The 25,563-nt window shown below is 36.2% G+C and overlaps 1 long non-coding RNA gene across 1 annotated transcript in view; it reads left to right on the top strand.

The window, feature by feature from the left end:
- The first annotated feature begins 1,905 nt into the window (after nt 1-1,905).
- LOC136830239 (uncharacterized) overlaps nt 1,906-25,563 on the top strand; it is a 33,889-nt gene continuing 10,231 nt past the window's right edge. Inside the window, exons 1-2 of the long non-coding RNA XR_010850608.1 lie at nt 1,906-2,116; nt 25,290-25,498. This is a non-coding gene — a long non-coding RNA (uncharacterized lncRNA). The remainder of the gene's footprint in view (nt 2,117-25,289; nt 25,499-25,563) is intronic.

Below are 25,563 nucleotides of genomic sequence, written 5' to 3' on the forward strand. Positions count from 1 at the left end.
GTTGTTTCCTTTCATTCACCAGAGAACATGAAGAGTTGAAGAATCGAAATATTTTTTTTTCTATTTAACAATCAATGCTACCAAGGAAGTTTTGACATGTACAGACTTCATGGAATATCTTCAAAGGAATGACTGGAACCCTCGTATTGCCTGATGAGCTTTTTATTCGTGATGCTGTTGCCTAATATGACTCAGTACTAGGACAGTTAGTGATGTTTTCAAGTTGCTGAGCAACACTGTCAATTTATGGCTAATTTAGTAACAAAATAGCATCACACTTATTTTGATTTCTGTTCCAGAACCTTCAATAAAAGGAAAAGGTAAGCAAAAGTGAAAAAAAAAGCTTACATTACCTCCTAATCTAAAGGATCATGTTTAAAGAAATTACTATTTCCGCAGCGTATATATCATTGCTTTCTGTGTTTAAAAGAAAAACTGCCAACTGGTTACATGTGATTGATATGTCATATATTTAGTAACATTTGCTGTTTCGAAGTCACATCCCCGTAGGGGGGTTAGCGCCGTCAGTGCGCCTCATGCGGTGCACTGTAGGCATTACTTAAGGTTCTTTGCAGCGTGCCTGCGGCTCCTTGGTGCAACCGCTTTCGTTCCTTTCACTGTACCTCCTTTCATATTCTCTTTCTTCCAACTTTCCACCCTCTCCTAACGATTGATTCATAGTGCAACTGCGAGGCTTTCCTCTTGTTACACCCTTCAACCATCTTACTGTTAATTTCCGTTTCAGGGCTGAATGACCTCATAGGTCGCAGTGCTTGGCCTTTGGCCTAAATTCTGTATTCAATTCAGTTCGAAGTCACGTATTACAAAACCGAAGGAATTTAAGTACAGAATTAAATAGCAAAAAATGTGTCCAGACATTGCGTAAAACACTGTCCAGTCCTTACAATCATATATGGACATCTCATATATTATATATATATATATATATATATATATATATATATATATATATATATATATATATATATATATATATATATATATATATATATATATATATATATATATATATATATATATATATATATATATATATATATATATATATATATATATATATATGTGTGTGTGTGTTTGTAATTATTACATGTTTATGTACACGCGCACGCGTTTGTGTTTGTAAAGAAATAAGTGGCCATTCTTTTTTTATCTTTTTTTTTATTTACATTTGCCACGTGAACTTTGTGAAGCTATTGTCTGGTATATTTGACATAACCATTTATACGAAGGTAAACGAGCCAATGAGAGCTTTGTTTTGAATATCAAGACTGGTCTCAAATAATAACTGGAAAAATACTTGACGCCTCTCCCTGCTGTAAGTGAGGATGAGAGGTGATAGGATTCCATTCTAAAAAGAAATTGGTCTTTGTAGGAAAGGAGAGAATGGTGTGAATAACTACGCTCGAATAATATCAAGGTAAAGAGGGGAAATCAGAAGAAAGTAACCCTCAGCACTGGCTGAGCCCTTTCCGTTTGACCAGTGTTAGCAACATATATTTCCTTCTTCTCGTTAATAATCCTTTATCTATTTATATATAAAAGATATAAATCATCCTAACTTCTATGTTTATCATTTTTGTAATAAATAAAGTTATGGTTTAAACCTTAATATGTAATTTAAAGCATTTGAAGAAAATAACATATATGTAGGCTGATTATCTAACGGCATCATGAAATACAAATGGCTGAGATTGTTGACGAATTTGTTTCCAAGCAATTTTTTATCTTCCGTAGTTCAAATTGATTATTTCATACGCTGCCTGCCTCAAGAGAACAATTTCATCTCTATGGATCAGCATTTACAAAGCCATTCGCGTTAGATTGTCAGTATTTTTTTTTTCCATAAACCGAGGTTACCTTTCGTTTGAAAGCCGGCTTACCTTCCATTCTACAGGTGATCGTTGAACTGTGCAGTGCCTCATAACTCATTTCCCGCCTGCTGGTTATTCTTCTTTGGAAGTGCTACTCGAAACGCCGATTTCTGAATATTAACCGTTTCTGGATTTTGAATAGCAATCCCTGTGCTGTACGTGAGGAACGGGTGTTATAACTGGTGGTTTTAATTCAATAACGCCCTCGTTTACGTTCAACCATAGTGAGTAGGCTATGAGTGATTTTTATTATTTACTGAATTACTGTTATTCCAGTGCCTTATGACCAGCACGTGTTTAATTATGAGCATTTATAGGTATGATCAATTTTGTTAGTCAATTGAAGGCACGGCTTTTTGTTGCATAAGGATTTCTACACTAAATAGACTAATTGACGTAATTGAACAGGTGGCTTGTTTAAGCTTAACTTTGTATATGCGTTAAATGCAGTGGTGAAAAAGGCTCTTGTTTAGATAGTTGTACTGAAAACTGTCCCGTCTACACTAGGTCATGTGCGGGCTTTTAAATCGTGCATTTGTATACACTATTGGAAATGCACCAATCTTGGTTGCGAATCTGGTAGCCGGTTAAAATTTTCTGGCTCTGGACGACGGTTAGTGCTGGTTCTGGAAGAAACGGCCTTTTTTAGTAACAACTGTGCGGGTATAACGACTTTTAGAAGTGCCAATGTCAGTTACGCTCACTTCACAATAGAACATAAAGGGTAAAATATTTTAACACTCAAACCTCTGTAGTTTATTTAAAAGTAAAATGCACTGGTTCGAAGGCTACTAAGAACCAGCAATTTCACGTTAAATTAGACGTATTTGATATGGGTTTAAAAGAATGTTAGTTTATGTATTCCCGAATGTTTTGACCGACGCCCAGTGACGCAGGCTGTAACAAATTATAAAAAGATGCCGAACTTAAACAAATTTGAAGGTGCAAAGTAAATCCTGAACTAACATTATCTGTTATTAACTGACACTAGAACTGGACAATCACGGACTTTTAAATTAATGATTAAAGATTATAGCCAATATAGAGTATATTTTACAACTTTCACTAGTTTAATTGACGTTTTATTTATGAATACGTGGGCTTTCTTGTAATTTGTCAGACTTACACAGATTGACAATATTGATGAATAATAGGTTATAAGAATTGCTGACAGGTTTTCCGACCATTTTTTTTACTACAGTATTCACAGCTCCCAGAGAACTTGACCACTGAAGGCTTGTTTACCCAAAAGATCAGCACTATTTTTTTTTTTATAGTAGTTCAGCCGTCATAAACTATCAACAACACAGCATTACGAAAAAAAACTTTTAGTTGATATTACTGAACGAAGTATACTTCGTACTTTAATATATAACTCAAATAATTCGAAATCGCTTGACAAATGAAAGATGGGTTTTATTGCACTTTATGAGCGATTATAATCCCGGTATTTCAGGGCTCCTGAAGCGATAATCCATACGTAAATTTCTGCTTATATCTTACCCTGAATCTAGATTAAACTCCAAACTAAAATTTCTCGCGTCACTATTGATATTCTCAGGAATCCGATGACTGTAATGCATAGATATTAACGAGCTTCCACCTTGCATCTACAGTAGGCCGAGTACATTCAGCGGTATTGACCTCTTTGTCAGCAGTTGTCCGATTGTCACTTCCTTGTTATCCCCATCGTCCTCCAGGAAAGTTGGTTTCCTTAGAACTTTACAGTGGTGCTCTGTATATGATGTTTGATTTCCACTGTAAACTTTTACTTTTTAAAATGGCATTTTTTTAGAAAATTTTATAAATTTCCTAAATGTAGCTTTAGCCATTTTAATAAAAATGAGAATTAAGAACTCCGCTCTGTATGTGGAACTGGTTCCAGCCGTGTTTAAGCTCTGATTTAACTTTAAGGAATTCGAAAACATGTCACACACTTTATAGACTTGTTCGTTCGGTCTTGAAGCAGACGCCTAAACTAAAATTAGATCAGCTGTCGAAGCGGTTGGGATTTGTTGAAACCAATAATTCCTGCCATAACTTATTACATTATGGCTAGTAATAGCATGAAAATGAGGCTTAAACTAGACTTCAGTACGTGGAAGCGTTTCCGCTAATAGTATCCAGTAAAAACAATAGGTTTTTTGTTCTCATCCTTATTTTCCTGATCATTTTTGCATGAAAACATTTACAAGATATTAGAGCAACACTCCCATGCTTATAAAAAAAATCCGTTTAGGGGAAAAGCCACAAATTAGCGAAGAATTTAACATTGTTAGTCTTAAGTGATCTCATTGGAAATAAACATTTCCATTGAACCATCCTACTCGAGTAATGTTCCATGGTAGCAATGTGTCGTGTCTGTGTGTCTGTGCTTACACTGTAAAGTATGATGAGACGGTCACAATTATTATATGTTTTCCGACCGTTCGGAAAACGCCCATGGAGCTCTTAATCCTGGAAGTGCCCGTTGACTTAGAGAAAAAATTTTTGTTAGGGCTATTTTTTTCCTTTTATTGAAAGGATTGAACTTACATTATTTACAGCAATAATATTTCAATGTGGTTACAGTATACAGTACACAGGCATTTCTTTACATAAGCACAATCCCTCTCAACTGACATGTTAGGGCTAATTAGATCAGTGTTAGGTAAGACCTCCGAGAAACAGGGTCTGTTGGATATGACGCCATGACGACCACCATGACGTAAGCCAGCTACTCTCTCTCTTTCACGCGTGTCCTTCCCGTACGTCACTTACGTACGAGGTTTTTTCGTGGGTCTGCTGTTTTATTTTTGTGCTGGGCCATAAAATTTATATGGTACGATGAAATGGCGGGTAAGTTCGTTTCCGGTCCGAACTCCATGAGGGCTAGTGCTAAACGCGGCGAAACGGTGATTCACCCACAGTTTTGCCTGTTTAGTATTAGGCCCTGGCGGGTCAAATGTATTTTGCAGTGTTCAGTACTAGTCCCTGGGGGGACGTGTATTTCGCCGTGTTTAGTACAAGCCTTGGGGGTCTAATGTATTTTGCCGTGTTTAGTACTAGTTCCTGAAGGGTCAAATGTATTTCACCATGTTTAGTGCTAGCCCCAGGGGGTTTAAATGTCCCCAAGTGCATTTTGCAAAATTGAAAGAAACAATCCTCATTTTTTACATATTTTAATTTTTTTGTGATAAATATTAAGTTTGCAAGAATTATGTATAGTTAAAGACAGTTTTTTTTCCATTTTTTATGAAGATTCGAAGGATATAAAAATTGACTAGGGATGTTCGGACCGAAAGTGGAAACGAACATTATCCAAGGAGCGTGCCATGTGAACTTCTTGTCTTTTATTGGACGAACTTACTATTGCAAGTAGAAACTCGCCAATAAGTTCATTGCAACAGGTAAGCTATTTGACACTGTCTCCGGATGACATTAGGATAACTTTTGACTGCAATGTAAAGTCCGCAATCTTTACGTCGCCCGCTTTTTTCACAAACAAACCTAGCACTTTTTATCGTTTGGTGTGTCCGATAACTGATATTTTGTGATTTCACTATAGTAAAGTTAGCCCCATGCAATAATGTATCCTACAGAAAAAAAAAAATCTGGTCACATTAGGTATAACCTAAGAAAGCTGTAGCCTGAAAAATCTATTAGGTAGAAGTTGTGAGCAACAAGTTAAGGTGCAATATAAAAAAAAAGACTGCTTTAGCCTAGACTGAATTATAGTATGAATTCGGGTAAAACTAGAACAGCTCCGCACGGACTATTACCTTGAAAATTTATTTTTCCTATACTGTACTTTGTGTTGCTGATAAAGGTGGCGGTGGTGTTTGTCAGTCAATTATTATTATCTCATAGGCCTACTTCTATCCAGTAAAATTCTATAAGTTGCCAATAGGACTCCAGCCAGTCCTTTTTGCAGGAAAAACCATTTGTGTTTTCCATTGCTAAAATGGCTAAGGGAAATGATAGCTATGGAGGGATTGTCTTACACTGTAAAATAACCTATTTTTTTAAAATACCAACCTAACGTAACCTAAGTTCTTGGTCTTTACTAGTTACATAATAAAAATATTGCCATATACATACCTCGCAAATGGAGGGTGGAAAATAATTAATCAAATTGTTTTACAGGGCCTGCAAAAACTGTCATAACTTGATTTTTTTATTTATCATTTTGCCATTTTGCATGAGAAACCCATAGTGTTTAAGGGTTCAAAATAACTGGCTGAGAGTGAAAAAGAGCTCTTTTCAAAAATGTAGGTTACAATTTAATATTGTAAATTGGCAACTTATAAAATAATAGCCCCTGTCCAACATGGTTGGGGACCCTTTGGGAATGCGGGGTTTTGGGTGGGGGAAATCTCTGGGAGAAAGACCGGACTTTAAGGTTGTTGTCATGGAATGGTTCTGCGTATGCACAAGTCAATAGGGAGCCATATGTTCAGGAATGGACTGGCTAAGGAAACCTATTATAAAACGTACTATACTAACCTAACATATCTCTAACCTAACCTAACTTGGTAGGCCATGTTATTTAGCAACTGGGCAGTTCCCCCTGGTGAAGGAAACCACTTTTCACCAAAAGTTCCGCTATAATACTGTGCATGCGCAATAGCATTCCAGGATGGCCAGCATACAATAACAGTTCTAAGGTTAATTACAGGATATAGTTGTCCACCAAAAAATGACAGTAAATTCTTGATAAGCAACCAAAATACTGTAGAAAAAGTAAATTTCAAGGTAATCAGTGAAACGACCCATGTGTGAGCTGTTCTATAGTTCAGTCGAATCTAATAGGTTAGCCTGTGTGAAATAACTCCCAGTGTGTGTGAGCCTGTGTGAAACCACTCCCAGTGTGTGTGTAAGCCTGTGTGAAACCACTCCCCAGTGTGTAAGCCTGTGTGAAAGCCTGTGTGTAAAACCACTCCCAGTGTGTGTAAGCCTGTGTGAAACCACTCCCAGTGTGTGTAAGCCTGTGTGAAACCACTCCCAGTGTGTGTAAGCCTGTGTGAAACCACTCCCAGTGTGTGTAAGCCTGTGTGAAACCACTCCCAGTGTGTGTAAGCCTGTGTGAAACCACTCCCAGTGTGTGTAAGCCTGTGAAACCACTCCCAGTGTGTGAAAAGCCTGTGTGTGTGACCACTCCCCAGTGTGTGTGAAAACGCCTGTGTGAAACCACTCCCCATGTGTGTGGAACAACGCCACCCCAGTAAGCCTGTGTGGAAACCACTCCCAGTGTGTGTGAAACAACGCTACTCCCTGTGTGAGTGTGTGAAAAACCACTCCCAGTGTGTGTGAGCCGGTGTGAAACCACTCCCAGTGTGAGTGTGAAACAACGCCACTCCCAGTAAGCCTGTGTGAAACCACTCCCAGTGTGTGTAAGCCTGTGTGAAACAACGCCTAGCTCAGGACTTAGCAAGAGCTTTAAAAATGGCAAATTACCAGTCAAATGTCATAATAGGCAGCAGTAGCCAGGTGATTCAAGTAGCATATAAAAAGGTGCCAGCATGCAAAGAAAGGGCAAACATTAAACAAGTAAACCTACTGCAAGTGCAGAGAAACCCCAGAAAAAAATTTAGCTAAGCATGCTATAGATATGGTACAGATCATAACAACAATGATTGGGACAAGTGCCCTGCGTCTGGTAAGATGTTTAGTGAAGATGCAAACACAATACCTAACTTAGTGATAAAACCTTCAGACACGGTGCTCAAGAGTTACAGTGGCACAGACATAGAAGTTACAGGTTCATCACAAGTGGAAGTACAGTATAGTGATCAGGAAATAGGCAAGTTACCATCTTCTCTTCTCTTCTTCAGCAATAGTCAAAGGTAAGGGACAAACCTTATTGGCCCTGGATTGGTTAAAGTGTATAAAATTACACTGGTCTAGTATTCTATAGTGTATCCCCACCAATTTCAGAGTAACAGAACCCCGTTTTTTGTGTATGATTCAGTACATTTGTTGAAATGTATCGGGAATAATTGGCTTGGCCAGTAAGATATGAATAAAACAATGAAGTTCCCGTTCTCCATGAGATAGAATATGGTCTCATGATGGTTCGCTGTTGAAAAATTCATACAAACTGTCATTAAAAGCATCACTCCCCTCCACCTTTGAGAAACAATGTTCATTTAGTTTTAAAAATATTCACTGAGTATCTCATTTAAGCTTTTAACTCTTGGAAAAATTCACTGTATGCCATTTTATTCAGAAGTTGCAGAATGTCCAAATTTTTAAAATTTCGTGGACAATAATGAATGTAAAATCCCCATAAAGGTCAAAGGTTAAATAATAAATATGCCACGTACTCCAATAAAATGTCAATTTCTCAACTATTTCTACGAATGGCTACAAAAGTGGGATGGCTTAAGAGTTTGCTGGAACGTTAACAAAAAACATTCACAGCACTGAAACATGCAGCTTATGTAGTATTAGAAATAACGGAATACTGTTTATTGTATCTGGTTTGAAAATGAGTTGTGTTGACAAGAAAATGTCAAACAGAAAATCTAGAGGCAAGGTTTGGACAATATCGTCAACTTGCACAGGTGATCAGTACAATATTTCCGTACGTCAATTGTTTGAATGTGAAAAGAAGCTTTAGATGATATGTCTTAAAGCAAGAATTGCCTTTCCACAATAAAAAAAAAACAGGGCTGAGAAGTTTTGATGATTTGAAATGGAACGATTTAGAGAGTACCAGTTATAGACAGGAGTTTTGCATATATAATAATATTTCTCTGAAAGTAACATTTAAGTGACGTTGATAATTGCAAGGAGTTTTTTTCATAAATTATTTGGCAGACTGTTGTTGTTGCATAGTTTTCAAAAAAGAAAAATGCAACGCTTGTGAAGATTTGATAACGTCCAGATGATGAGGACAATTTGCCAGAGAACCACAATTACCTTGCTGGTATCAGTAAGGGTTCGTTATTATGCCCAGATGACATTACGGCAAATATGGTTATGCAGGCCTATAGTTATATCATCATTAATAAATTAACACTCCTACTTTCAAAACACCAAGTAGTCAGAAAAATTTGACATAAACAGTGATATATAATCCTCTTGCTGATGACGAAGTCTTATTTCAAAATTGAATTTTTGCGATGAAGGGCATGGTACAGAAAACAATAGCAAAATTAATATGGGCTTCTACTAATGTTTTTGAATAATTATTGTTCCCAAGAAAATAACTGCTGTATATTATAACCAACAAAAACTTAAGACTATAAAAGAGAAAAGTAAAATTAACTACCAAATAATGGCTGTATATAAAAGATAAGTTATTTCATTCACATTTCATTCACATATTGTAGAATAAACCATCTATTTTTTTTGTATATAAACCAATGCACTGCCGTTTTGTAATTCGACGTTAACACTGTGTAAATATTTTTTTAAACAACGATAAACATGTTTGTACTTCGTATATACTGTATTGTAATTGTAAATACATTGTTTGGTTCGGTATTTTATATTAATCTCATAACCTGCTTCGAGCTAGTATTATTTGGTATACGCAAATCAGTGTAGACGAGAAAAATAAGTGAATTAACTGGTACCATGATTGGCAAACAGTAAAGCTGTAACGTTGAAAGTAATTCCTAATGTAAAGGACCTCGGATTTGTTTAGTTAGGAAAAATACAATTTACTTTTAAAAATTGTGATTTTAGTGACATTTTGTTTACATTTCTTTCACCTGGCAGCGTAGTCAGTGCTAGCCACTGGAACCACCCTGGCCTACGTCAGATTGCCAAAGTGTGGAATTTTTGGGTAGCATGTGGAGAAAATGTAGTCTATGGGAAAAAAATCCAACATTCACAGAGAGTGTAGACGTTTTTTTCCACATGCCTGAATATTGCTTTTATTTAGGTTTTCTTTAGTTTTTCCCTTAAGTTTGATTTGAAGTGAATATTGCGAAATATTCTGGTTATTAACTGTTGCACTAGTCTCAAATATGTCGAATATTACCATATTTAGATATCAGTGACACTAAAGAAAATTTTACATGCCTTCAGAATTACTGCACTCTTTGATTCCTTTATCCTCGCCCCCTAGAGGCTCTATTAACGTTCAAGTAGAAATTTTGTATGGCCAGTGCTCCTCGTCTTTATTTGGTAATTATCAATTAGTGTTTCGTATTTAGTAAGGTGCCCAACTTTATTCCATTAACAAATAAATACTTAAACTTCATTGATGGAGGCGCATAGCCTTTACGGTCTTTAAAACTTGCACTCTGCCACTGAGGGGTCTAACAACTTCCCGTCTTGCACGCCTGTTGCAACGAGCTTAGTTATAGGAACCAGGGTCTCATAACCTGATATTTGTAGGAACATTCAATATTTTAGATATCATAAATTACCTGGTTTCAGATTCAAATTCAAATTCTCTCTCTCTCTCTCTCTCTCTCTCTCTCTCTCTCTCTCTCTCTCTCTCTCTCTCTCTCTCTCTCTCTCCCCATGAACACACGCAAACGTATGCTATTAGGCTATACAAACGATAGTGAATTTCCTAAGGAATTTTGTTGTTCTGATTGCAGTTTAATCATGGCTCCAACACTTAAGTTCAGAGATGCTTGGGCGTTAGGTGATCAGTTCAGCCTATGGCTTCAGAAGATCGAGGGGAGTCCACATCAAGGGTAGGCCTACTGTAAAGTCTGTGAGAAAACATTCACCGCAGAACTAACAGCAGTCAAGCGTCATATGTCAACTAGAATCCATACTCGTAGCATTCAAAGATTAGAAAATGCACGTGAGTCAATATGAACGCGGAAAGTTCCATCAGCAGATGACATAAAACAAAGGAAAGATCAAGTAACGAGAGCAGAGATAAAGTTGGCAGCATTCTTTGCAGAGCATAGTGTCGCTTTAAATGTTGCTGATCATCTTATTGATATACTTAAGAACGTTATAACAGATTTGACATTCAAAGATGATTTATTCCATAACATTAAAGCGGTCAAAGTCGAGTTATGTTTTAAAACATACAGGAAGAGCCAGTCAAGAGGAATTAGTGGCTTCTCTTAAGAAGACCAAATTCTCCATAATTATTGATGAGACCACTGACACAATTACAATGAAAACCTGCGCTGTGTTAGTGAAATATTTTGATATTGATACTGAGTGCATTCAAACAAGATTATTAGATCTTCTCGATATCTATGGTCAATCTAATAAAGAAAATGAAGGGTCAACAGGGCAACATCCTTTTTCCCTCATTATTCGAGTTCTTGAAGAGCGGGAAATTCCTCTTGACAGTTTAATCGGTTTCGCCGCAGATGGGGCAAGCAACATCATGGGCCTACACAATTCACTAACAAGTAGGTTAAAGAACTCTGCTCCGGAAATAACCATCTTCAAATGTGTTTGCCACTCGATCCATCTATGTGCTTCAAATGCGGCAAAAACCCTTCCAAGAAAGTGTGAAGACTTGATTCGGTCTATCTACACATATTTTGCACACGGAAGTTTTCAGAATTCCAAGACTTTTGCATTACGAAGCGACACAATCTGCAGAACATTTCGCAGACACGGTGGCTTTCTTTGCATATAGCAGTGGCTCGCGTCTTGTGGAGGCCTTTAACCCTTTATTTTACGAACAAGCACCTAGAAGAGATAGAAGATAAACTGTTATCACCAGCATCCTTGCGGGATCCAACAGTTCATAATTTTTTTCCAATTCTTGGATTACATTTTGCCATATTTTGACAACTTCAATAAACTGTTTCAGAAGAGTCGGTCTAGTACTATTCACCTTTTGTATAACAAATACAGAGAACTATACTCAGACATTTTGAGATGTTTTGTCTTGCCTAGCAAGCTCACTTCGCATTGACCCAAGTGATAACAGGAACTTCGTTTCCTTAAATCAAATTTATTTAGGACCTAATGTTCACCGAGCACTACAAGATCCTACAGTATCATCAAATACATCTATGATAACCGACGCAAGAACGAGATGTCGACAGTTTCTTGTAACGGCTTGTAAGCAAATAAAAGAAGGTTCCCTCTCGACTCAAAATTGTTGCAGCAGTGCAGCGCTTAGTCAGTACCAAATTGCACCAGAAGTGATGCATTACTTAATACACCCACACTGTCAGGTCTTGCTGCTGAGGTACTGTACCTCGTATATTTTCTGGGAATTTGAATCTGTTAGATTAGCGAAATATTCCTAATGTCAATATTCCAGAGGATGTCAAGAAATCCAACAGCCCGGTGATACTTTTCCAATACCTATGTAAGTTAAGAGACGAGAATGGTCAGCTTATATTCAATGTTTTACCTCGAATGCTGATGCTGAAAGAATATTTTCGAAATCGAATCTCATAAAGACAAAAATCAGAAACGAATTATCGTCAACTATGCAGACAGCATTAGCCGTGGTGTCAGAAAACGTGAAGAGTCAGGGAGGGTGTGTAAAATTTGAACCAATACAAAATATGATAAGAATAATACAAAGACCTATAGCAACAGTAAATGCTGAGACCGAAGAAGAAATTGTCTGAGTGGAAACTTAGTACGGAAGTGTGTATAAGCATGTTTATGATGAATTATGCAATATTTTACTGTACATTATCTACAATGTATATATTTATCACGAGTTGCTATAACTGTGTTCTTTATATATATATATATATATATATATATATATATATATATATATATATATATATATATATATATATATATATATATATATATATATATATATATATATATATATATATTATATTATTTTAGTGTTGATTGCAATCATTAGTTCATAAAATTTCTTTACAATATAAAAATTCGCAGTTGTTATTTCAGTATTTTATTGTTTGGCCATATATCCAACATGTATATATATATATATATATATATATATATATTATATATATATATATATATATATATATATATATATATATATATATATATATATATACATATATATACAGTATATTAAAATGGGGTGCTTTGTATATTCTGTTGACTTTTTTTGTTGTGGGTATTTAATTTAGAGTAGGTCTACAGTCATAAGACATGTACTTGAAAGATTGTTATTGATATGTTTTAATACAATACTATTGCCATGTTCTACTATCAATTAAAGAGAATAAAATTGTCATAAAAGGTAATCTGACAGGTTACAAATGTCTTGCCTACGGTGAAATTTGACATAACAAGATGCCTCATTCATTTCCAATATCAAGGTAATTTTGTCTTTGCGACAAATGCACCTGATAATGCTAATGACTCATTAGTCTTGTTTGTTCCCTTTTCATTATTAGCATTACATTTGTAATTGTGCGTTACAATAAACATTTGCTTGAACTAGGGTGCGGTCTCTGTAAACTCTAAATTTCTTTACTTACCCATCAAAGTGAAAATGGATTAGCTTAGTCCCGCTCCCATTGCCGTTTTCGTTAAGTGTGTGGAATTTATATGTAGAACTTAGTAGCAGCATTTCGTCACTATACATCGGTGGTCTCGGTTAAAGACCCAATAGATCGGTATGTAACATTGAGGACCCAATAGAGGAGCATTTAGAGCCAGGGGCTCCGCCAGAGGAGCACGTGGAGTCGAGTGCATCGTTGGTTAGATAAACGTTGATCTAAAAACGTTGATCTGTAGACCGTTGGTTTTGTCGCGTTAAAGGTCGGTTTGAGCACTTGAGATAATGTAGTCGGTCACCCACAAGTGTCACGCCACCTTGAGTACCAATCTGCGGTATGCTTGCAATATGATTTTATGGAATGCATTAGAGTAAGCAGTATAGACGGCCATTAATCACGCATTCACTTGGTATATGAATATTAACTGTAACTGGGAATTAAATATGTATTTCCTTAAGTATAGCTAAGGCTGACAGTATATGGTACATGGTTAGATTGACTGACTGATTTATAGATTTTAGGCATGCATGCCAAGCACTGGGGCAACTAAGGCCATTCAGCGCTGAAACAGAAATTGACAGGAAAGGTTTCAAGGGTGTAACAAGGAGGAAAACCTCGCAGTTGCACTGTGAATCAATTGTTAGGAGAGGGTGGACAGTAAGATAGAAGAGAATATGAACGGAGGTACAGTAAAAGGAATGAAGGGGTTACAACTAGGGGCCGAAGGGACGCTGCAAAGACCCTTAATACCTACAGTGCACCACATCAGGTGCACTGATGGTGCCACCCCCCCAAGGGGTTACATAGTTAGGGGAGAATGGTTGCTGTTGGACATTCAAAATTTGAGAACACCCATTAGAGCAGTGTAAAATTATAAATGAAGTGGTTCATGTTAGGACCTGTTCAGTTTTGAAAGTGTTGGATGATTAATGTAAGGGGTTACAACTTTGTAAATTTTGTATGTTCACTTTTGGTTTCCACTTTGTTATTTAATCACCTCGGGAGGTGGTTCGCTTTCATCTTTGGACTCTCCCAGTACATATTTGCGAGCGTGTGTAGGATGTTCAGCGTTACAGTGTTTTCTTCGATGACAGGGCATCCGAAGGACTTTTAATCTTTATTGGCCTCCCGACAGAAGGGGTTCTTGGATGTCGTAGGCATTATTGGCAGTATCTGCTTCTTTGACTCCCGGAAGAAGGGGAGATAAAAGGAGCTTCGTCATGTGAGTGAGACATACCGCTCAGGTGTCTCGGCTCCCCAGTGGTCGTAAGGGGATCATTTTCTTTTTGTGTATGACATAGTTCAATGTATCCTTGAGGTCGTCACTCGCTTCAGCGGCGAAGAAATTATAAGCCACTTTTTAATATTGTTATTATCCTCGTGTGTAAATATTGCTGTTGGACTTTTTCGCTGACGAACGTCAGTCATTTGAGTGACCCGTAGGGTTATAGATATATCCTGGTCTGCATTAATATATTGATTTATTGGATCGCCAGTCAACATTATTTACATCATGATCTGCAGTTATTATGATGTGTTATTTTGGTTTGTTGTTACAAAAGGTTTAAGATTCTTTTTAGTACTGTTCGTTTGTGATAATTTTTTTCGACATAGTATGTTTGTGTCTTTCCCACCTTCTTTAACTTTCTCTAAGGTCGATTGTTAGCAGGCGTGTGGTCCCTTTCCTTTTCAGGTGATTATGTAATTAGGTGGTACCCATTTGTGTATAAATATATTTATTAACAGGTTTACAAAGCTTTTATTTTGCCCTTCCTGTTCATGGTTTGAGTTTCATTTTTGCTGTTTAGGGCCTATCACTCTACTTAATAGGAGTTGACAGTGGATCGAGATTTTTACTGAGTGTTGAGTTGGATTGTGTTCCATTAATCTTTAATCACAAGTATGAGCAGCTTTAGTAATAACAAGTGGTAGGCTTAAGTGCAATTTGGTGGAAAGTGTTCGTGTGCGAGTAGACATATAGCTATGGGGGAGTATTCATGTCTGAGTAATTTTAGTACATCACATTTAGGTCCCAGACCCTGACAATTCCACTGAAATTTACCAGACAAAAGTATTTATATTCCGGAACACCTGTAAGGTCTTTGCACTAAGATTTTAGTTTATTAGACTTAATAGCAGATGCGCTGGACATCCGATTTCTTGATCTTTGGATTGTTCCCATTGTTCTTGCTTTTAGTATCGTTTGTCGGTGTACTATGAGGAGCATTATGATGACACATCAATTTCGAGGGGCTTTAAACCCTTGGATAGCCTGTTGTCAACCTTCTTTTTTTTTTCTTTGTTGTGGGGGAAGAGATAAGGAGAGGGTCTTATTTTGCAATTATTGAATCAGGGTTTAGACACCTTCTGCACATCATGTGCACATAGTAGCTCTATGCTTGATGCTTACCCAAGACTAGGAAAAGACATTGCCTGAGAGAGTTTGGTAGTCATTTAGTGGGGAAGGAAGGGATTGGAGAACGCAGGGCATTAGTAAGGTCTTGCAAGGTAATATGCTGGCCTCCTTATATCGTTGATTTTTCTTGTAGGACAGCACATCTACCCTGAGAGAGCTTGGTGATAAAGTACAGTAGTGGTATCTAGATGTAATTTTTGTTGCTACTGCATTTGCATAACTTTTTACTTTTAGTAATCTTTTAGAATGTATGCTTGGTTAAAGTTTTGTTGGGGGCTGCTGCTTCTATTTTATATTGCTAGCAATTCTTGTCACTGAATTTATAGTTCATATGTGCAATCTCCTTGTCAGCAAGATTCACATTTTTCATTTTTTTTAATTTCCACAAATTGCACGTGGTGTCCAAACTTGAAACATCTGTAATATTGTAGTGGTTTTTGTTTGAATATTTGTGTGGAAGGGTACATCAGGCCCATCAAAAGTAAGGATAATTATAGACGTCTTAGGTGACTTTCGCACCTTTCACACTTCTACTGAACACACTTTATATCTCTTCTTTCCATATATATAACAAAACATAATGTGGGTTTGACATCATAACCATTTCTGTTTTTAAATTGCTAAGCAATTTGTTGATGAATTTACATGGACAATATGTTGTCCAAAATGGGATACAGTAATTGCATTATCCTATCCAGCTGTTACACAGTATGCCACACTGGACATTTAGGTTTTCTAAGTGTTTATCTTACTTGCAAATTGTTTTCTTGATCCAGTCTCCAGGCCTGTAAGACATTAGGAACTGTTTGTGCCATTGCTATGAATTTTATATTAAGTACTAATGTTGCAACTTGCCTTAAAAGCTTCCCCATGGTTACTAAATAATATCCAAGAATTTCACTTTTCATTTATAAAGATTCATTCTCATTCAACAATAGTCCCATAATGCTCAGTAGTCTCATACAGTATCTCAAAATAGTTTAATGAATTTCCACGACATGAAGAATCTGTTTTTGTGTTAACCATATTATGGTTTATTATTTCTAGCTTTATTATTGTATCATTACCACATGCATTGTGAATAACCTCACTTTCATGGGAATTAGCTCCCTTACCCTATTGTAGTCCAAATTGGCTTGTCCATTATTTGTTTGACAGGAATAGCCGTTGATATTTTTGTCATGTGTCAGCTGTACTGAAGGATTATCAAGAGGTACCATTAAACTAATCATATGAGAAAGAGAGAAAAAAAAAATAAACCTGGAACTCTTGCAAAGATAGCAGTTTTTCTTGGAGTTTATCCTCAGGCAATGCTACAGTAAGAGCCAATTCCCAAATGTTCACTCCCTACCCTACCTCAGCGTGGGATGTCACTATCGCAATTAGAGCGGCTAAATGTAAACCAAAGCTGCTTGATGGGACAGAGTATTACAAGACTAAAATCATTCCTACCTCAATCATAATAATGGTTTAATGCTGCATGTAAGCTTGCTTACCATGAAAAACAAGCTCATTGATGGAGGAACAATAAATCAGATTTTTTGTGCTGTAATTTCGTAGAGCTTTGCAGTCAAGCTCAAGTTGTCTATGAGAGAGCATACAAGGGTGTGAAGATCTTGCTCTCCTGTGGTGGTGACCTTTAGTAGTGGTCCTTAAAGTTACAGCAGCATAGACCATAACAGTACTTTTTTTTTTCTCAAAAGCCTGCCAAATTCATTGTTCCTAACATTACTGATATTTCCATATAATTAGTTGGAATTGCAGGTTTTCCTTCTCTTTGGAAGGTAATCATTGCTGCATTACCTAAGGGACTAAGTCCATCCTCATGCCTCCCAGAATATATATAGGTCTACAGAATTTCAATTATCCCTATTTTACCTAAAGTTTTTGAGAAGCTTCACTGCGTCTTGTAAATTTGTTGAAGACAATAACCTGCTTCCAGCATCACAGTTTAGGTTTTGTCAAGGTGTTGAAGCTTGTGATGCACTCTTATCAATATCTGCCTTGGAGTGCCATAGAGGCATGCATGGTCTTTAAAGAATTTAGTACAGCCTTTGACTGTGAATCATAAAGCTCCTACCTAAAATCTAAGATGATTAGGAATTTTAAAACCATTTTTAATTGGCAGCACCCAAAGGGTCTGTGGTGATGGCCAGTATGGTAGCTTTTTTAACGTCATTTCAGGTGTTCTTGGACCTTTGCCATTCATTATCTATGCTAGTGACATGTGGTAAGGTCTGGAGTGAGTTATAGTTTTTAACTAGACTCCCTGGTGAACTCTCTTTTAGGTTCTTCTCAGGCTGGAAAAAAAGGGAGGAAGAATGCTAAAAAATTAAATAATTAAATAAATAAAAAATGGGAAAAAATTAAAAATAAAAAATCGATGGAAAAAAAGGGGAAAAATTATATTTTATTAATTTAATTTTATTTAAGAAGAGAATATTATTAATTAAAATTTATTACCTTCAGCTAGAATATCCTTTATTGATTTATTTTTGTAAACAAGTAAGCTTCCTTTTCATGTTGCCATCTGGGACAGTCAGTCAAGATGTTTGATTATTATTGGACGTTGTAGATCTTCTCACGTTATTGGATTTGTGTGTGGAGTTGACATCAGATGACCATGTTTGAGTCTAAAATGTCTCTATTCTTGAGTCTTGTTAAATTACTTCACAATTCTTTGTTTTTGAGTAGAAGAATGCCACTTTTAACTTTGTTCTTAATTTATCTTTTAGTTTGTTTTGAGGGGTATATTTGTCCAATCACGAATAACCTTATAACTAAAGGTTTAACTCGATGCTAGCCAGTCTGATATTATGGGAGTTTTCGTGGTAGTCGGGGGATTGTACAAGCCAAAATTTAGCAGCTTTATCTGTTTTCATTACCCTCAATACTATGGCTGGGATCCAACACACATGAACTTGACACCACTGATGAATTTCCTGGATATTTTGACAAAGTGATTATTTGATTTTAAATGATCCTATTGGTTCAATTGTACTTCTTGAGTCGCTCATCATGAGTGCCGGAAGGAAGTCCTTTGATATAATCTGGAGCCAATTGTGGCGCTGTTAATTCAGCTGTAAAATACTGGATGCATATTAGAGGACGGCCCATTTGGATAGCTTTCATCACTCTTGATAGGCTGATGAGCCCACTCCAGCTTCATTTTTGGATCCATCTGTATAGAGCCATGAAGGATTACCCTTCCGTCTTGTGTGTTCCAGCTTGATGGTATATTTTGTGTTCAAACATATACTTCTTCGAAAGATATGATAAATGTGCAATATTTTGCCCTTAGAAGTGTCCATGGCGTGATCTGATTATTTCTTTGGTGTAAATTTGGGTATCATGTTATGTACAATAGATGGTTAGTTTTTATAGGAAATGAGTTTTGATTTGGGTTATTTGTATTTTGATTGAGAAATTTATTTGATACAGGAGATGTGCCTGCTTGAAGGGATAAGCCTCTTCTTAAAGTAATTAGATCTCTCTAATATTTTAGAGGCAGTTGGCCTGCTCGTGATGTAAAGCATCTAGAGATTTTAGAGTTAAGCTCTTGAGGCAGTTGAATAAATTGGATAGCTATGATTTATCATTGATAGTAGTAATTGTTGCATTGTACAACATTAACATTGTGTCTCGTCCCTGCAACTTATTTGGTGTGTGAGATTTTAATAAATGTAAGGGCTTGATCCTTTGGCTTTGATATATTTGACATGATCTTTCCAATTTTAAATGTTAAGCTAAAAATTATACCCAAATATTTAACACTATTGCACATGTTTATCTTTCATTATAAAAGATATAACTTAATGGTTTGAGTTGTTTCAACCATTTTTTGTCTTTGTAGAAGACAATGCCATTTGTTTTATTTATCGACAACTTGAAACTACTGAGTTAGTCCAAATGGTTATAATATTTGTTGCTATATTAAGTATTCTTTGAGCATGTCTCAGAGAATAACTTGAATAATATATTACAAAATCATCCACATATAAATTATTTGTACACCAAGCAGGTCAATAGTAACATTCTTTATTGCCAGGGCAACAAGATGCAGCCCAAAAACACTGCCTTGAGGGATACCCTCCTCTTGTATGTGTAGAAATTTGGAGTATGTATTTTCTATGCGTACTTTGTGTGTACGCATCTGTTAAAAAATTGTTGATAACATGGAAGGTGACCTGAATATCGACCTGTGGAGTTTGTGCATAAATATTGTATCTCCTTGTGGTATCATATGCTCTTTTCTAGAATAAAGAAAATAGCCACTGTCATTTTTCCTTTTCAAATCCTTTAATAATATGATCTTCTAATTGAGTGAAGGGTCTAGTGTAGATCTACCAGCTACCGATCCCGATTGGTAGGTGATAAAATTGGTATTTTGTTGCATACTCTGTTAATCTCAACCAACCATTTTCCAACAGTTTTACGTGCAAGCAACTTGTTAATGATATTGTCTTGCAGCAATTAGTGGGGTTGCTAGGTTCTTTTTCCTGGTTTCAATGACGGTAAGGGATTACTGCATGTCTCCACTTAGTTGGGAAGACATGCACAGCCATATGTTATTATATAGCAATTTTAATAAGAATTCTTTAGTTAGTGTAGCTACCCTTGGGATCAGCTCTTCAAAGAAATCATATCCCGACCCGGAGCTGAAGATCGACATGTGATTTTAATAAAAAATTAAGTTTTACTAAATTGAATTTTGATTATAACTTGCCAGTCCCCTGGGGATCAGTTTCAAAATTAAGTGTATGATTCATTTTAGTTCTGATTCTTTTGAAGTGTTCATCTAATCGAATAAGCGCCAATATCTTCTACTACATGCCTTCTATTAATATAATTTGAAATGTCTCTAGAAAGTTATGATTTAGTTTGCCATTATATTGTAATACTTAGGTATCCTCGTTATGTTTACCATTAATTTTACGAATTTTAAATATTTTCATTTCCCCTGACTGAAGTATTTGACAACCCGATATATAATTTTTCCACGATTGTTTTTTCGAATATTGTTTTTCTAAAATTTTGCATTACATTTTATTGTAAAGTGGTTTAATGCGTCGATAGTAATATTTTATAACTTTACCTGCTTAGTTTGTTTGTATTACAAGGGCCTTTATTAAGGTGGCGTTTAATCTTGACTTAGTCTATTCAAATTACGTGCTAGAGTGTGTTTGGTTTGATTTAAGAAAGATAAATTGTTAGACCGCCAAGGAACGGGGGATATATTAGGGGTTGATCATTTGTGACATCATTGTTTTGATTTAGTGGAAAGGGAGGGATATTTCTAGTTTGTAAATTATATTTATCCCAATCAGCTTTAAGTTATATTTATGGAAATGATTGTTTTTTGTTGTTCAATAATTCAAACAATTGGAAAGTGATCACCAGTGTGAATCGTTCCAGGACGCCCATTCCAATTTTTCGATTAATCGCAGCGGAGCATAATGAAACATCTAGCTGAAGCAGAAGCGTTACGGAGTTTTCGAGAAGTATTGCCGGGTGAATCACTTTTCATTCAGGCACAAATTCTGAACATTTACGTAATTCTCACGTTTGCATTACTAATAAAGCACGTGCATCCATAATGGATTATGGGCATAGTCGCTCTTACTATTAGTAGGGGGCCTTTACATTATTTATTTGTGGTAAATCACTAAAGTTTGAGTTAAAATTTTATTGATTACATAGGTTTAGTATAGAGATGTAATTTGATTGTTCAAGTAGCTATGCAATTTGATTGCAGTTGGCTTGATATGACAAAAATGATGTAATATTAAGGGTTCATAAGTTGAATCGTTATGAACATATATATTGTTTTCGTAGCTTGCCATCCACAGAGTGCAAGCTAATTATAGTTTCTAAATGTTCTAGAGTTGTACCAATATGCTGCAGACATATGCAAATAGGTTTATGTTCTTAGTATTATCTGGATTACATAGCCGAAGCCGAGCAGGAAAAAATCCATTCATGTTCCATTGAATTATTTGATTAGTCATTGTTTGGTGGGATTGGCGTTAGATTTTGTAAGTTAATTGTTGATTTAGCCATAGTCCTGCAACATTTAAGGAGTTTAGTTACTTTGGTTTCTTTGTAGCTAGGTTTGATACGAAATATTGATGCATTGATTGGTTCTTCATATTTCCTTATTTGCGAATCTATTTTTTTCTTTTTAAGGATTCCGCGCATAGTTCGCCATCTTGATGGGAATGTTAAAGGGCATTTTCGGAACCTAGGCGCAGTTATTTCATGAAATTTCATTATATTTTCATTTTTGTTACTAGGTAAATGATTGTACGTTATGACGAAACACTATTGATGATATCCAAAAATATAGATAATGTTCTATGTTGTATGAATGGTTCTGATCTCTGGGTCCCAATTATATCAATATTGGATGTTGAAAAAAAATATTTTTGTTAGGAATTCTGGTATAGGTGTATTGGGACTCGGATGTGCTGGTATAAATTTCGTTTTTGAATTTAGGTTTATTATTATTATTCTTCTCTTTGTTCTTGCTTGGAGGGTCGTGATTTGATGGAAGTCGTGTGATTTGATGAATTTTATGGGTTTGATTCTTCAGTGGGATGTTTAATTGAAGGTTTTTCAAGTTGAGTTTGGTGATGAGAGTACAAGTAAATAAAGGGGATTTATCCATATTTGGGGAATAGTTATTCTATATTTGTCTTGATTGTGGTAAACTATGGATTTCCACTTGTGATGTAGTTAATGTAATTCGTTTCAGATTAATGGCGAGACTGGGTTTACTAGATCGGATCTGTAAACGGAAAATGTTATCCTTTCACTCGTAGGGAGTTCTTTTGTAAATTACTTTCCTTTTTGTCTATTATGGTTATTTTTGTCAGTTAAGTTTTCTGTGGATGATGCACCGAGTATCCGGGTGATCTGGATTATTAATCCCGTTGATTTTTCCATATCATTGGAATTCGTTTCGAACGATTAACTGGGGCTTGTTAATGGGGAGGTCTGTTGCGATGTAAGAGAGGTCTGGTTGCAAACTATACCTTGGGCTTTTATGAGGTAGTAGAGAGAGAAGTATGTCCTTTCGGCTATTCTGTGTTGGGATTTTGTTTATTATGAATTGTTACATTTGAATATGAATGGCATTTTACTGATCAAATGATTCTTTCTCACCCTTCAGTTCGAGTTTAGGCTTTGTTAATGGCATAACGCTTCAGTTCTGTCCATTAACATTTGTAATTCCTGTATAATACTGATGCTTTTGTCTTTGATTTGCACGATGGTTTAATTTGCATTTACATACATTTTGAAGGTTTAGCAATTCCAATTTGTTGTGTGGTTTTCAGAACATACAGCACATATAGCGTTATTTCTACATCTTTTTGCTGAATGGCCATATTTTAGACAGAACATAGAGTGGTGCCTAGGGACAAGTAAGAAAACTCTCTCTCATTTAGTCCCTAGAATTTTTATTTTTCGTGGTGGTTCCCAGTTTGTAAATTTTATTTTGACTATTTTAATATGTTTATTTGCATCCTTTCTACTTGGGACAGTATATAATTCCAAGTCATGTATGTTGTTGTATCTTAATTTAAGGGAGTCAATTAAGATTTGGTTGATTGTAGCTCTTTTTCATCATTGTCTGTGAGCACACGTTCCTTTGTGTATGTTTAAAGTGTTTCATGCTGGTTGTTAATTTTTATTTCATTTGTTGTTATTTGTAAAAGGTTGTTGATTGGGCTTTGGTTGTTGTTTGTATTAGCTATATTCATTGTTTTTGATATGTCTACATTCCATATCTTCTTGTGTGGGGGTGTCTATTTCTAATCTGTTTCTAATATGGCTGGTGAGATCTGCTTTTCTGCTTAACATTAAAAATCTGGACCAATTGTCTGGTCCAAAATGTTCCTAAAAATGAACTAGCGTTGGATCGAGTCGATAGTTATTTCTTTTTTTAGCTTTTTCTCAGCTATCTATCGGTGATGAGTTGTCTTGTGTTGATGGGGTTTTAGAGTGATTACTTTTCTATTTTAGAATTGTTGTCCATTGTATGGTTCCAGTGTTACGCATACTGGAGTTTACAAATTCTTATGTTTCTTTTTGACTTTCTAAACTCTGAGTCTTTAGGAATTGATGTTTTACGTGGAACAGGATGTTCCGTTGTAGCATTTATATCTATACTAAGGAGATTCGGGAGTGACGTTCCAATAGTCATCGACTGTGCCAGAATTTTACCATCATAAGGTCCAGGGGTACTGAAATCTTCATGACTACTTTGCATAAAGGATAAAAAAAAATTAATAACTCTTGAAAAAGATATCATTGGCGCTTTATGAAGTTGAATGTTCCACTCAATGGCACAAGTGGAAACTGACTCAACAAACCGTGTCCCTACTCCCTTACCCCAAAAGAGGATGGCATATCATGATTAGTAGGGCCCAAGTTTGCAAATCGGCTTGCTAGACTCAGGAGTATTGTAATAATACAGTCATTTCATCCTAATCACAATATGGGCTAACCAGACAGAAAGCTGAGAGTCCTATTCCTAGAACCAGAGCCCCTGCCTGAATCCGTGGTCCAGCTCCACAGAATAGTCTGCCTTTATAAACAAGAAGTCCTAACATTATCAGGACCATGGTTCTACCAGCTCTCTACTCATTTAGCCTTCAGATTTTTTAATCTCACTCCATGCTATATGTTTTCCATTTAATTTTGATAATTTTGACAAAGTGGAAAAACCCACAAAAATTACTCAAAGTATATATTATTATATATGTGGTTTCAAATTTGGGATAAAACTTAGGAAAAAAATAGATCCCTAGGTTCGATAGCCCCCACCACATCAAGGTGGTTGATTTGAAGGGGGTTAAGGTCTGGAGAACAAACTGGTTTATACTTGATGCTGATGTTACTCTTCTAGCTGCTGTTCCTTCTCTGCCTTTGGTATGCCTTGGGTCTGCAGTTGCAGAAATTGTAGAATTCTAAATGTAAGTGACACACTTAAGATTTCAGGTGTAGCTATCTAAGAAATTTACTTTTGAGGAGCATAAACTTAACATTGCTTCCTCTGTTTTCAAAAAGTTTGTATCTTGTGGAAATGTTTTCAAATGTTTTGTGATGGATATTACTGTATACTTACGTGTTTTAACTCTCTAGTTTGAAGTACTGTTCTCCAGTGTGGTCTTTGGGTACGGACCCTAATTTCAAACTCTTGGACAGAGTTCGTCATCAGTCAAGTTTATTTTGCCAACTCTTGTTGTTGACTTGTGGCACGGATGTTAAGTGAGTTCATTGTTGCATAAAATGTAATATGACAAACTTCCCCTGCACTAATTCTTTACCTAGCTTAGATGTTATTGCTTGCAATGCTAGACAGGCTGCTGCTGCAAAAGAATCAGGCTAAATATTAGACAGTATGCTGAGAGATTCTGGCTATAACTAAAATGTGGAATAGTTTGCTTGTGCAGTTGTGGAATCTTTCAATCTCCATATGTTTAAGTGAGGAGCAAATTCATTCCTGCTTCCTGCTCTCATCTCCTGAATTCAAGAATATCAGCTTGATTTTCTATTCCCTCAAATTTATCTCCTTTTCCTGTAACTCTTCTCTCTCCGCAGGCTGATTTCCATGTGGAGTCCTCATAGGTTTATAGTCTGTTGATTCTACCAATGAGGGTTTTCAGCTGAGGATTTACACAAAAGACTGCCAAGAGTCCTCCAGAACCAGACCATCCCTGGAACCTACAAGCCAGCTCTAGAGGATAGTTCTGTCCGTGAGGTACATGTGAATAATCCCACTGGTATCCCTTGGATCCAAACATTGTCAGGTAGTTGATGACCCTACCACGTTCTCATTACTGTATTAGCTTCAGATATAATCCCAATCCCACCT

Source organism: Macrobrachium rosenbergii, chromosome 46, assembly GCF_040412425.1.
Source record: "Macrobrachium rosenbergii isolate ZJJX-2024 chromosome 46, ASM4041242v1, whole genome shotgun sequence".
Taxonomy (NCBI): domain Eukaryota; kingdom Metazoa; phylum Arthropoda; class Malacostraca; order Decapoda; family Palaemonidae; genus Macrobrachium; species Macrobrachium rosenbergii.